The sequence below is a fragment of the Conger conger genome, chromosome 12 (genome assembly GCF_963514075.1).
Source record: "Conger conger chromosome 12, fConCon1.1, whole genome shotgun sequence".
In the NCBI taxonomy this organism is placed as follows: domain Eukaryota; kingdom Metazoa; phylum Chordata; class Actinopteri; order Anguilliformes; family Congridae; genus Conger; species Conger conger.
The window spans coordinates 1,206,219-1,218,909 of NC_083771.1; the positions used below are offsets into that span (position 1 = coordinate 1,206,219).

General features: G+C 46.2%; 1 non-coding gene and 1 pseudogene across 1 annotated transcript; both read left to right on the forward strand.

Annotated features, from left to right (window-relative positions):
- The first annotated feature begins 1,615 nt into the window (after window positions 1-1,615).
- Window positions 1,616-1,788, forward strand: LOC133106552 (U2 spliceosomal RNA; annotated as a pseudogene).
- A 360-nt stretch (window positions 1,789-2,148) lies between these two features.
- LOC133105747 (U5 spliceosomal RNA) lies at window positions 2,149-2,265 on the forward strand. The gene has a single exon (XR_009703940.1). It is a non-coding gene; the product is annotated as a U5 spliceosomal RNA (small nuclear RNA).
- The last annotated feature ends 10,426 nt before the right edge of the window (window positions 2,266-12,691 follow it).

Below are 12,691 nucleotides of genomic sequence, written 5' to 3' on the forward strand. Positions count from 1 at the left end.
ATTAAAAGCAAATCGTATGAAACCTTGCTGGCATTTGGTTTTGGTTGTGTACTGTTTATCCCGTTAGCCTCACAAGCAGATACTTGGCTTTTGGGATTGCAACGTGGAACTCAGCACATGCCTGGATATCAAATTGCTTAAAAACTCATCACTGTGGCTCACGGTTAATGTCAGAAAATTTTAAACATTAGTCTCTACGTGAACCAACCCATCTATCTCCTGACAATTAGCCTGAGTACATTACGCCCGAAGAACCGTCTTGTTAATCCATAAATTGACGTCATCCACACCCACAAATCCTTGTTCATCGCAATGTGCTTTGGCAGTGTTTACAGTGGAAAAAGTTGTTTCTGCTTCATTTCAAACCGAGGACTTTTCTCGTTCTTGACAAACATAACCACGACACTGCAGAAACGTCACATCAAGCTTAATACCGGAATTATTTGGGCTGGAAAACGTGCTTCCACAGAAAAAAATTTCATGACTTAGCATTCAAAGCAATTACTTTGCAATATCTTGCTGAAATGCGGTTTCAGTTGTGTTGTGCTTATAATGTTAGCTTCTCACGCTAAAGGTCCCCAGTTTAAAGCCGAACAGATACATGGATTTTGGGACTGCAACAAGGAACACAGTCCATGTCTGGAATACTAAATTGTATCAAAACTCATCATTGTGGCTCAACGTTGATGTCAGAAAATTTCCACAGCACTGAAACAGCCCTGGTAAAAGTACTCAATGACCTACTCCTCACTTCTGACAGTGGCTGCATCTCTACTTGTAGGCCTCCGTGGACAGGCTCTCTCTTTGTTTAGATCATATCTATCGGACCAATATCAATTTGTGCACTTTAACAATGACTCCTCTAATCAATCCAGGGTTAGATACAGAGTACCACAAGGATCTGTGCTTGGGCCCTTGCTGTTCTCTCTCTATATCAGGGCTCTCAAGTTTCATGAAAAACTCTGAGTGAGATTGCAAATCAGGGCTGGAGCAAATCGACATTGTGTATGTTTTGGTCGCAGAGGCCCCTGGCCTGGCTGGCGGCGCATGGGGTCCTCCCGGTCCAAGGAGTGCTGCATGCCCGGAGACTGGCCAGGACTGCAAAGTGCCCTTGGCCCAGGTGTGGAGAGGAAGAGTCGGTCCGCCACTGCCTGTGGGACTGCCCGGTGGCAAGGACCCTCTGGACACAGTGCGGGCCCCTGATCCAGCTGCTGCTGGGAGCGGGAAGGACCCTGCAGTGCCAGACTGTACTCTATGGTGTGGGCAGGGGAATGGACACGCAAGTGGAGGTGCCTGTGGCTGGCAATAAACTGCTTTAAACAGGCCATCTGGTCGGCCCGCACTGTGTGCTGCCCGGTACAAAGGTCATCTTTTTTAAGGATCTTGTTGGTTATTTTAAACAGTTTTGTGTGGTTTTATCAATAAAAAAAGGGAAGGGTAAGGGGTCATGGTGGGAATTTTAATAAAATTACATACCTTTTATTGTATTTCTGTATATGATTTTACTGGAATGTAATTTTGTGATTTTGTTATTTAAGATTTGTTATTTATTCCTGTAATGACTTGCCCTTGCAAAAATAATGTATTGTAATTTTTAAATGTATTGATACAATAAAAACCTTTAAAAACAAAAAATCTATTCTTATCAGTTTAATATCTGATACGTCCCCAATCAGGGGACTATATATTAAACGGATTTTTGGCACAGGGAGTCGGAGAAGGAGCTTGCTCCGTCCGCTTCAAGCATCGACCCGTTATTGCAGTGCGTGCAGGAACAGTGCGCCTCTCCAAGTTTTGTGCAAAGAAAGGTTGTGTTTTGTTGTCGTTTATGAGGTGGGTGGGTTGCCCTGTTCTTCCCCCCTTTTTTTGGTGTTTGTTTGTTTGTTTGTATGTATGTATGTAAATTGTGTTGTAAATAGGGTGAATATGTGCCCTTGTTGTAAGTGTGCTTGCCTCTGTTTTTTAGCAAAATGATGTAGTTTTCTGTGCGGGACGTAACTGTTTGTTGTTATTGCGCTGTCTCGCTTTTCCCACCTTCCCTCTCGGATTGTCTGTCTGTCCGGCCGGCTGGCGGCAGTGGCAACCCCGGGTCAGTGGGAGTGGCTGGGAAGGGGGCCGGAGGCGCCTGGTGCGCTGAAAGGTCACATTTCGCTCGGGTTTCTCTTCAGCACGCACAAATCTTTCGCCTTTTACTAAAGATTTCCGTGGAGAGGAACGCACCTGAGTTTGTGCTATTTTTGGATGCTCCGTCCACAGGACGGGGCAGCTTCGAACGGTTTAAGGACAGACGGCAATGTGCGACAGGTATGCGGGTTGCTTGCGAGTCACCGATGAGCCGAGCCGACTTGCTCGTTTCTGACTTATTGCCAGCTTGCCGCGTGCGATCGATGCCCCGCTCACTAAATAGCTTAGGTCGCTGCCTAGAGAGCAGCTATTCAGTAAGTAACTCGGTAGTAAGTACGTAATAGTGTACTCGGTATGTGTTGAGTGTTTTTTGGCGGCTGTGCCTGCCGGCAGAGGACAGTGGATCTTGGTGGGAGGAGCAAGCTGAGTCCGGTCGTTACGGTAGCTCGCCGACCGGCCAGTCAGTGCGTGCGCAGGGTTCTTGGGAAGGCGGGGAGGGGGGCCGGCCCCTGGGCCAGGTGGCATCTGCCCCGAGCGCGGTCCGGGGGCACCGGGAGGGCACCGTCGGCAGGGGCCAGTTTGTGGTTATCGCTTCTCGGCCTTTTGGCTAAGATCAAGATTCTGAGCAAAGCAGAGATAATTTTGAAGATGGCTGGAGTTTGGAAAGTGGTGCGGAATACTGTGCGAGCAAAGTGGACGGGGAGTGCTGGAGCTATGCCCCAGAGAGAGGTGTTCATCAAGAGCTTTGTATTGGGGAAATTTTCTCTGACTGAGAAGGAGGTGCTGGGCATTCAGCGAAATGGACGGGAGAAGTATTTTGACCTCGCCTTCCGAACACCCTGGTTGTTCCAAGAGTTCCACTGTCGATGCAAGGCTATGGAAGATCTGGGCCCCTTCGAGATAGAGTCTCTAGAGCGGAGGAACCACAGGGTCATCGTCATAAACATGTATGACATGAACCTTCCTGACGAGAACGTGACGAGGTTCCTTGAGCGGTATTCCAGGGAGGTGGACGGACCAAGGCTGCGCAGGGACTCCTACGGCTTCTGGAACGGGCAGCGAGTATATGAGGTGCTTCTGAAAGAGTATGAGCACGGGTATGAGGGGTATTTCCATCCGCCGGCCCTGTGCAACATAGATGGGGTAAGGGGGCACCTCATGTACTCCAGGCAGCCCCCGTTCTGTAGGAGGTGTATGGAGGTGGGGCACACGGACCAGGAGTGCGAGACGGTCGTGTGCCACAATTGCGGGAGGAGGGGGCAAATGGCGGTCGAATGCCGGGACCCAAAGGTGTGTAATCTCTGCGGGTCGAAGGAGCATTTCATGCGCACCTGTCCGGAGAGGCGTCGTACCTACGCCGAGGCAGCAGGTGGTTCTGAGAGAGCCGAGCCGAGGCCAGGGCCACCAGCGCAGGAGCAGCAGGAGGCCGAGAGGGTGGAGGTGCAGCCAGCGGCGGAGACGCAGAAGGAAAAGGAGGCCGGGGGAGCTGAGCCGGAACCAGCAACAGGGCCTGTAGTGGAGGGGAAGCCTGAGGAGGTGCAGCGGGAGCAGGGAGGTGATACGGAGCAGAGCGAGCCGTCTGGGTCGGTGGTGGCAGGTACCTCCAGGGAGGTCAGTGTGGTGCAGGACACTGACCTGGAGGACATACTCACTGCCGATGAGGACAGTGAGGGCTCTGTGTGCAGTATGGAGGAAGAGGTGGAGATACGTGGGGCCAAGAGGAAGCAGGTGGTGGAGAAGGCCGGGGTGGTGGCTAGGAAGGCCGCCAAGAAGAAGGGCAAGTCTCTGGACTGGGCTGAGGAGGGGGAGCTCATGGATACTCCCGATGACGCCACTTTGTTAAAGGGGACTGAGGCTTTTGCCCAAAGTTTGGGCCTGCAGTGAGTGAGGCCTGTGTTGCAATTTTGGTTTGGTCATGGCAGATAAGATTTTTATTTCTTTGAACACAAGGGGACTTAAAGACCGGGGTAAGAGGCAAGCTCTCTTTTATTCTTTGCGTTCTGTGCCCTTTTCTGTTTGTTTTTTACAAGAGTGCCATTTGGCGGGAGGGAAGGAGGTAATATCTTTAGTTAAAGAGTGGAATTTAGGGATTTCTGTTTGGAGTGTTGGGAATGTGTTTGCTGATGGTTTAGGTATTTTGTTTAAAGAGGGAGGGATTTTTATTGAGGAATTTGTATCTATTGTACCCGGCAGGCTCTTGTGTGTCGATGTTATTTGGGGGGGTAAAAAGTTTAGGTTTTTAAATGTTTATTCTCCGTGCAATATAACGGAGAGATTTTCTGCCAGTTCTGTTAATGACGAACAGGTGTGTGGTGTTAGGGGGGGATTTTAATTGTTCATTGGATGAGGGAGTGGTTGGGGGCAGGAGAGATTGTTCTGCTGTTTTTTTAAAAGAGTTATTGGTTAAGTTTAATTTGGTGGATGTGTTTAAGGAGGGTGGGTTTCAAGGGCCAGGATATACCTGGAGCAATACAAGGGGTATAAATAGGCGGCTGGATTATTTCTTTGTTTCTCAGGGGGAATCAGTTCATAAGTTCCAGGTGACACCGAGTTGGTCGTCAGATCATCAGATGATTAAATTTTCTTTGGGAAGGAGGGAGGAGCCTCGGGGGGAGGGAATTTGGAAATTTAATAATGGATTTTTAAAGGATAAGATTTTTGTTGAGCAATTTAGGGAGTTTTATTTGGGCTGGCAGGTTTTTAAATGTCGCTTTGAGTCAATCCTGGATTGGTGGGAGGTAGTGAAGGAGAGAGTTAGGGAGTTCTGTCAAGGGTATGGGAGGGCGAAGAGGAGGGAGGAGAGGGAGAGGGTTTGGCAGCTGCAGAGGGACCTGCAGTATTGGGCTGGGGTTGCCAACAGAGGAGGTGTGGTAGTATGGGAGGAGGTAAGTAGAATCAAGTCGGAAATTAAAGAGTATTATGTTGAGAGGGCGAGGAGGGTTTTGTTCATGGCCGGGGTGGAGAGGAGGGAGAAGGACGAGAAGGTGACAGCCTTCTTCTTTCGGAAGGCAAAGGAGAGGCAGGCGGCAGCAGCGATGGAGGTCTTGCTGACAGAGCAGGGGGGGGAGGTGACGGAGCAGCAGGACAAGTTGGATGCTGCTGTCAGGTATTACTCTCATTTATTTAGGGAGGCTGATAGGGATGTGGAAGATGGAGACAGAATGGTGGAGCAGTTGTGGAGGAGAGTGGGGGAGGGGAAGCAGGAGGCTTTGGGGAGGGCACTCTCAAAGGAAGAGGTAAGGAGGGCCCTGTTTGGGATGAAGGGAGACAAGGCTCCAGGGAGGGATGGCATCCCAAAAGAATTATATGTTTGTTTTTTGGACATTATGGGGGAGGATTTAGTTGAGGTGTACAATGAAGTTGGGAGGGTTGGTTTATTACCATTTTCTATGAGGGAGGGAATTATTCATTTGATTCATAAGAAAGGAGACAAAAGGGAGTTGGGGAATTGGCGGCCTGTCACGCTGCTATGCGTGGATGCGAGGGTACTGGTCGACAGGGCTAGTGAGGTGATAGGGGAGGTGGTCTCTGGAGACCAGACATGTGCGGTTCCAGGTAGGTCAGGGATCCAAAATTTATTTGTGGTCAGGGATATTTTGAGTTGGGCACAGAGTAGGGGGGTAGGGGTTGGGGTTTTGAGTTTGGACCAGCAGAAGGCTTTCGATAGGGTAGATCATGGGTTTTTGTTTCAGGTTTTAGGAAGGATGAATTTTGGGGAGGGCTTTATTTCATGGGTTAAGACTTTGTATCGGGGGGTTTTTAGTAGGGTAAAATTAAATGGGAAACTGAGTGGTCCAGTAGTGCAGGGTAGGGGGGTTAGGCAGGGGTGCCCTCTGTCGCCACTTTTGTACATTTTGTTTATTGAGCCATTGGCAGTGATGCTGAGGGAAGATAGGGCTTTTGTTGGGGTGCAGGCTCCAGGGGGTATGGGGAAGCCGATCAAAGTGCTCCAGTACGCCGATGACACCACAGTACTGGTGTCATGCGAAAGCGATATAGACCGGGCAATGGAGATTTTGAATAGGTATTGTAGGGGGACGGGGTCTTTGATTAACATGAACAAATCGGCCATTTTGTTTTCAGAAGGATGGGTGGGGAGGACTGGGGGAAGGTATGGGCTATCCTTCCACTGCTATGCGGACGATACCCAACTCTTCATCTCATTCCCACCATCTGATACACAGGTTTCTGCTCGTATCTCTGCTTGCCTGAGTGACATCCAGAGCTGGATGGACAACCACCATCTAAAGCTCAACCCAGGCAAGACTGAAATGATATTCATCCCTGCTAATACCTCTCCCCATCTGGATCTCTCCATTTCCCTTGGGGATACCACACTCACGCCATCACCCAGTGCAAGGAACCTTGGCGTGGTGATGGACAGCAGACTGTCCCTTTCCGAGAACATTGCGGCGGTGACCCGGTCATGCAGGTTCTTCCTATACAACATACGGAGAATCCGCCCCTTTCTCACCCCCTACTCAACCCAGCTCCTGCTCCAAGTGATGGTTCTGTCCCGCCTGGACTACTGCAATTCCCTCTTGGCCTGCATTGGGGTGGTCAGGGTTCCTTTAACCCTTTGCCTGATTTCAGAGTTTGCCTATCCCTTGTGATTGGTTTGTGCCACTTCCGTTTATTTGGTTTTGACTTTTGATTCAGTTTTTTTTACTTTGATTTTTGCCTACCCCGTATGTACCTCATCGCTTTTTCGACTTTTGCATCTCATTTTGGCTCGGTTGTCTAGTGATCTCTTGGCTTTGGACTGTTAGATTTCGGTGTTTTCAAGATGTAACTGAGCTAAAAAGTTCACACGCAAGTTCTGCTCCTATTCAAATGCATATCCCCACAATCACCCCGTTTTCCCCCACTCTATTTACATTTCCTTTCCTGGCGTTGATTTGAGGTCTAGGTGCCGACAACCATTTGTCTGCACAACCATTTGGCCTAACCAGGAAACCTGTCATTAGACATTATCATATCTAAAGGAGTGTTTTGTCACCATGGATGAAGCACTTCCTTTCAGATACTGATATAAACTCTGTCATTCCCAGTAAGGATTGTGTAAGATTGGTGAAAGCTCAGGAGAACGTACACACTAACTGGAACCACGAATAAAGAGCTGACCTTGTCTTACACCCTCGAATTTCGAGTAACGACTCTTTCTTTCCTGAAACGCGATTTGAAGTACCAGCAGCAAAACAGTTATAGTATTGAAGAAGAAACAAGAAGTTCTTCAATTGGAGGTTGGAGGTTGGAGATCACGAAGTACCAAGACTACAGGAATTTTTCCAGTGACCAGAGAAGATTGGCCTGCACATCAGTCTGCTTCTTCCTCCATTTATCTGGTGAGTTTCTTGCGTTATATTATTTTGCTGATAAACGAACGGTAAAATTCACTGGTGGTATAGCTGTATTTTAGGAAATAGAGAGGAAATACCTGCTTTGGTGGTGACATCGCAATACCATTGTATGTTGGATAAGTAAAGCGTGTAGTTCATAAATACAGAAGCTGAGCACTAAATTGTTGTTCAGGGGACCCCACGTACATAGGTGACAAGGTACCTTTATTTAATTTTGAAGGGTAAGTTAAATAAATCCTCCATTTGAGTGGCATCGTTTTCAGAGAGCTTTGACCGCAATAGAGTGTTGAGGGGATGTCTGTGATTCAACGTTGGTACCCGATTGTTAGGCCGTGACGTGCGTACCCCCGGGAGCAAACATTGTATGAGTGTAATTGTCTGTGAATCTGTATAAGGGGATTCCATGGGAATGCATAGGTAGCAAGGCACATTTCATTGCTTTAAAGAAGTAAATGAAAGGAAGGTGCATGCTTGTTTGACCGCAACGTGTATATCCCAGGTACGTACATAGGTAGTAAGGCACATTCCTTGTGGCGGCGTTCTCAAATTAACGTCGGTGCGCGCTTGCTGGACTGCGACGTGTACTAATATCCCATAATAGGCGAACAAAGCACATTTCGTTAATTTTAGGAAGTAAATTAATGAAACCTCCATTGAGCGATTGACGGTTTTCCGAGAACCAATACATTTCAACAGGGTGTCTGTGGCGACGTTTGTGATTTAACGTTGGTGCGCGCTTGTTCGGCCTTACTATTAGAGGGGATTCCATGTAGATGGGAAACAATTCACTAATTTAAAGAAGTAAATTTAGTGAAACCTCCGGTGAGTAAAAAGGAATTTTCTGAGGATTCCTGATTTCAAGAGCTGTCAGTGGCAGCGTTCGTGATTTTAACGCTGGTGTATAAAACTTGCTCTATCCTGATGTGTGTATGAAAAATTATCCGTTGTCAGGATCGTGGTTGTTGTTTAACGTTTAATGTGTAAGTGTTTCATACTTGCGTCTGGTAAAAATAGCTTGTGCATTTTTTGGCATTCATTTTGGTAGTTGTGTTTAGTTGTTCAGTCCTAATTAATACAAAGGAGTGCTAACATTAAGTCGTGCCAATTGTGCATCCTAGCCTAAAATTATTATTTTTTTTTTTTTAAAGCAAAAATATTGACCTGGCTACAGTCACTTTTGACAGTTCGAACTGCCACCAACTGCCATGTATGAGCACGTGAAGTAAATAAGCAAAAGCTATTGTTGCGTCACCATTTTCGAGCTCCATATACGTAAAGAATGGAATGGCAGTGAAATCTGCCTGTTTTTCGGTGCCGTCGGGGTCCTGCATTTAACATTGATGGAATACTGGTAAAATGAGCACTTAAAAGCCACAAAAACAGTCATTTTGTCACATTAAAATTCAACCTAAGCAGAATTATTGTCCACCACACATTAATTTAAGGTTAAACTGAGATAATCATAATATTCATGTTGATTTCCGGAAATACATTTTTCGGTTGTCCTCCCTATTGGAAGGTAATGGTCAAAATCTTGCTAAGGGTTGGGAGGTAATTGAGGAATTTATACAGAAAGCTATAAATGCATCTACGAATTGGGGAAAAGTGGCCGCCTGTATTCAAAAGACTGGTGAGGCAGTTGATGTTTTTTCTGAACGTTTTTCTGAAACCTTTTTAAGGCATTCAGGAATTAAGGAAATAAAACGCGACAATTTTTCCTCCAATATAAATGGTCCTCTGAAAACGACTTATGCAAGCATTGTTGCCAGAAATAAGATCCGCCACCAAGCTTAGCAAACCCGACTGGCAAGATGAAACCATTACATTTGATCAGCTACTATCGGCTGCTAGAAGGGTAGAATTGGATACGGCATGTAAGATCCGTGCTTTTAATAGTTATGGACATAACCGCGCAGATGGTAGACGCAACAGTAACTGTCGTTACTGTGGGAAACCTGGACATTTTTGGAGACAGTGCCGACACAGAAGTGATGCCCCCTCCACACGTAATTATGCAGAGGGGGATACAGAGGATTTAGACAAACGTTTTGCAAGCTTGAATGACAGTCAGAAACAGGCCCTTCTTTCTGCGGTTCCTTTAAACGAGAGGGCACCTCACTGCGACACATAGCGGCAGCAGTGAGGCAATCGAAAGACAGACCTTTTGTGTGCGACCGATGTAGCTATGGAACCAGCGTTACTCACCGGGACATCTCTCCCCAACATGCGACAGTACTCCATTAGTAGGGAGGCTATCGGTGGTATTAGACCTATAATAAAAGAGCTTGAAGAGGCAAATAAAACAATTGACAGGCTGATACCTTTGGTAGCAGATCCCTCCACGATATTCAACTCATTAAAACCTGAGCATTGCATTTTTACAGTGATTGATATGGTCAATGCATACTGGACTGTACCTTTACCTACAGAATTTCAGGACTGGCTAGCCTTTACGTTTAATGAACAACAATATCGTTGGACATGCATCCCCCAGGGAATGCATTTGAGCGGTATCGTTTTCCATGGAGGTGTTACATGAACACCTCACATCTAAACAAGATTGTGCAAACAGATAATATATTAAAAAATGGGATATCCAATAGTTCTATGTTTCTTCGATACTGCCGTATTCTTTTCTCTCCTGTCTGATTCAGATTGGAGACGACCAGACATCCCCAACACTGTGATGTTATAAAGCAGTCGACTCTACCCTACGGCAAGGGAACGAGGCCTCCAAGAAAGGAACAGTCATCACTGCAGTCTTGGAGTCCCGAAAATAACAGCGAATCCTTGTCATGAATGGGACCAGAGACCAAAACAATCAGACATAACATACATACAAATACAAACTGGACATATGCATACACCTATACTAATTCAAGTTTTATAGTTATGTTATGATTTACTTTACATTTACTTATTTCCCATATTTCATTTTCAGTTTTTCCATTTTATTTGGGCGGCACAGTGAATTATGGAGTTTGCATGTTCTCCCCGTGCCCGCGTGGGTTTCCTCCGGGTACTCCAGTTTCCTCCCACAATCTAAAAACATACAGGTTTAGACTATTTCACAGGGCTTTGCTGCAAAAGAGCATGCGTGTTCAGTCATGGTCAGCATACATCACTTGTGTCACACCAATGCATATTTAAATTCTATTTCTGTACTCTCTTGAAATGATGGTTGATCATAGATGTATATGTGATCATATGATCAGAGGGGGAAATTGTTAGATTTCGGTGTTTTCAAGATGCAACTGAGCTAAAACGTTGACACGCACGTTCTGCTCCGACTCCTATGATCATGTGCCTGTGCCTCCAGCCACACAGACTCTGGATGTCAACAAGGTGGCGTCGTATGGTCACAAGAGTTACATGCTGTGCAGGATGGACATTGGGAAGAAACAACACTCAATGGAAGTGCAAAGAGGGTGATGTCCCCCTTTGCGGACAGCTAAAAGGGCACATTTGGGATATTTGTGAATTGCATCTTCATTGTATGTAGATTGTGAGGTGATTTCAATAAATCAATTTCAATTTCAATTTCATTTCAATTTGTCTTTGAAATGGCTCACCGAGTATTGCTTTGTGGAAAGGCGTTCTCTTAGAGGTAGGGAGGGGTCAGGCCAAGTGTGAAAAGCCTCATATTTTATATTTCTAATTTACTACAAGGCGGCACGGATGGTGCAGTGGGTAGCACTGCCGCCTCACAACAAGGAGGTCCTGGGTTCGAATCCCCGTCGGCTGGGGCCACTCTGTGCGGAGTTTGCATGTTCACCCTGTGTCTGCGTGGGTTTCCTCCCACAGTCCAAAGACATGCAGGTTAGGCGGATTGGAGAGTCTAATTTGCCTGTAGGTATGAGTGTATGAGTGTATGAGTGTGGGAGTGTGGGAGTGTGTGAGTGTGAGTGAATGGTGTGTGTGCCCTGCAATGGACTGGTGACCTGTCCAGGGTTTATTCCTGCCTTTCGCCCAATGTATGCTGGGATAGGCTCCAGCCCCCCTGCGACCCTGTTCAGGATAAGCGGGTTCAGATAATGGATGGATTGATGGATAATTTACTACAATATCTTCAAGATCCAAGACCAAGATGAACAAATGTCAGCAACCCAAACATTTCGTTACAATTGGTTAGTGCAGGCTTTTGCAACATTCCTGTATGGGTTCAAAACTGAGGGTTTGAATGTGTGATTCTAGAGCAATTTACAACCCAGAAATGATTGTCCTGCTTGCTGTTCTCATATTATTGTAGTGGAGTTTGTGCTGAAACACTTTGGAATCACTCCTTATAAAGTTGATTAAAATGACAAATGTCAGAGCATATAAGTTTGAGGCAATTTGATACTCCAGACATGCACTGTTCCTCATTGCAATCCCAAAAGCCAAGTTTCTGGTCCCCAGTTAGAAACTGGGTAGTCTCATGTGAGGCAAATGCGATAATCACGATACTTCTGAAACCACATGGCAGCACGGCATCATATTAATTGCGTTTAATTAAAAGTTATGAAAATTGCACAATGATTTTGTGTTGAAGCACGTTTTCCTGCTATAAGGGAGTGGGGATGGAGGACCAGATGCAACCGAGAAGGGAATCTTTACAGTTACCCATAGGACTTGTGAGAGCCACCAATAGAATCTAGGGGAACCACAAGAGGAGAAAGGGAAAATGGTAGAAGAGTCCATTTAGACTTATGAGGCACTGCCAAACACAGTTTCTAAAGAATAACTGGAGTAGCTCCACACAAACTGGAGAGCTTTAGAAAGAGAGAGAATATTCCAGAAAATTTATAGAGCCACCTGAATACAAGTAACATGGCTAAGGAAGAGAACCTGAACAGGGCGTAATCAGACAAAACCCAAATCTTAATCCTAAGAAAAGAGAAGTGCTGAATGTCTTTTAAAATATCTGTGCTGCTGGGCATTGGCTCAGCAAAATGAAACACACAAACCCAGAAAGGAGGGAAAATGAGCCTTAAATAAAGTAGGCCCCGCCTACCAATAAAGGTTAACTGGTTTGGTAATTAGACTGCACCTGGCAACCAATTAACCAAGGCAGCAATCTGCACACGTGAGCCAAAAAAAAGGTACTGGCTGGAAAATGAGTTGGGAAACCCTGACAGCGGCAAAAGGAAATCTCAGATCCTGAGTTTGAAGTGTAGTTTCTGCAGTGGAGTGGCTACCACGTTTGCCAAGAAAACTAAAGGTCCTCA